Genomic DNA, 2,118 nt, shown 5'->3' with positions numbered 1-2,118 from the left:
TCCTCCTCCTCCTCCTCCGACTCCTCCTTCTCCTCCTCCTGTTCCACCTCTTTAACCTTTATCTTTTATTATGAAGCATGGCAGAGAGGATGAGAAAAGAGAGCGAGGGAGGCTTGATTCCCTTTTGCAATCTTCCCAATGTGACTGGGCATATGTTCTGTTTTTAACCACCTACCAAGAAAACCCAATCCTGCTGAGTTATTGATTCCTCGATCCGTTTTTCCCTCCACCCTCTCTTTATTTTTTCCTTGTCCACATCCTGAGAGCTGATCTAGCATGCTCTCAGACCCCCAGGTGTGTCCCTGCTTGCCTTGCTGAACTGATGACAGCTGGACTGTTCTACATAGACAGATGAAGGGCAGCAGATATATATAAACATAAATAAGGTCAACTTAGTATAAACACTGGCAGATGGAAAGACAGACAGACAGACGACGCAGACGCATGCACAGATGCAGGAACAAGAAAAAAATAATTATTTTCTGATCAAAGTAAAAACAAATCAGTATGAAAATATATTTCCGGGGAAAAGCAAGAGAAAAACCAAACAGACCAAAGAAAGAAAGAAAGAAAAAAGAAAGAAAGAAAGAAAGAAAGAAAGAAAGAAAGAAAGAAAAAAAGAAAGAAACCAGGAATTTAAACCACCCTTAGATGGTGCGTGGAAAAAAAAATCAAAAGTTCTGTGGACAACAGTCCTACCGTCTTTCAATTGCTTTAAGTTTTTCTCAGTTTACAAAGTCTATAGGTCTCTCTATCTCTTTCTGTCTGTGTCTCTGTCTGTCTGTCTCTCTGTCTATCTCTCTCTCTCTCTCTCTCCTTTCGTCCCTCCTTTCTTTTTTCCTTACCTCTCTCCCTCCCATGCTCATCCAGAACCCCCTCCCATCTGTCTGCAGCTTTGAGGGGTGGCAGAGGCAGACATAGCAGACCTCCTGGTTGTCTTGGATACACTCTGTAGACCAGGTTGGCCTCAAACCTGTAAGAGCCTGCCAGAATAAAAGTTATACACCACTATGACTAGCTACGATTCTTGTCTTTTTTTTATGATTCCGCCAGGCAGTAGTGGTGGTGGCAGAGGGAGGTGGTTCACTGTTAATTTGTAGCGAGCTTAGTCTACGGACCAAGTTACGGGAAAGGAGTTTTAAGATGGCTGATTATGTTTATCTTTTATTATGTGTTTTAATTAAAAATAACAGCAAAAAATAAAAATGATCTATTTTTATGGCATTTAAAAGTAGTGGACGGAAGCGGGAAGAAATCATGTGGCTGTGGACGTTATGCGACTTCTGGCAGCTGTTTGTTGCCTCCTCTATATTCTGCACATGCAAAGAGGGTCCCCTAGAGGCTGGGGAGTGGAGAAACAAAAGCGACCTGGAATGGCAGGTCACGTGGCCAGCCTCCTCCATCTTGGTGAGGTCAGTCAGCCAGCAGTAAGATGGCTGACATCCACATGTCAGCTTCCATCTTGGTGAGGTCGATTTGAAACCGAGTGACAGAAACAGGAAGGTGAAACAAAGGGTCATGCATGGGTTCAAGAGAGAAGAGGAAGTTGGGCATAAGAGTGAATTCCATTAATTTCTGGTCTCTAAGAGGCACAGAGAGAGAGAGAGAGAGAGAGAGAGAGAGAGAGAGAGAGAGAGACAGACAGACAGACAGACAGACAGACAGACAGACAGACAGAGAGTCTGAACTCCAGGACAGTGAGTTCTACATTCAGAGAAAAAAAACTCTAGTTTGTCAAACAGACAAACTCTATTCATCTACACCCCCCACCCACACGGTCAAAATGATCCACCGTACTGTTTCAGATTTATTTCTTAGGAGCCTCCCCACCCCTGCCCCCAGTCACATGAAGGACAAACAGCACACAGTTATGCTGTAGAAATGTTTAATCCCAAACCGGGCCTCTTACCCCACCTTGATTATTTTGTTTTAGGATAAAAGATGCACAGCCTTTATGATTTACAGTGCTAAGCAGCACTAGAAGAGCCGGGGGCAGATACCGACCCTCTGTGTTAGAATTCATGTTAAAAGAAAAAAAAAATCAGAAACCTGGATTCTCAGAAAGCCACATGGTGTGTCCTCCTAGGTTCTGGTGCCCTCTTCTGGCAGGCAGGTATA

The sequence above is a fragment of the Micromys minutus genome (assembly GCF_963924665.1).
Source record: "Micromys minutus genome assembly, contig: SCAFFOLD_215, whole genome shotgun sequence".
NCBI classification, from domain to species: domain Eukaryota; kingdom Metazoa; phylum Chordata; class Mammalia; order Rodentia; family Muridae; genus Micromys; species Micromys minutus.
This window is presented reverse-complemented; position numbering follows the sequence as displayed.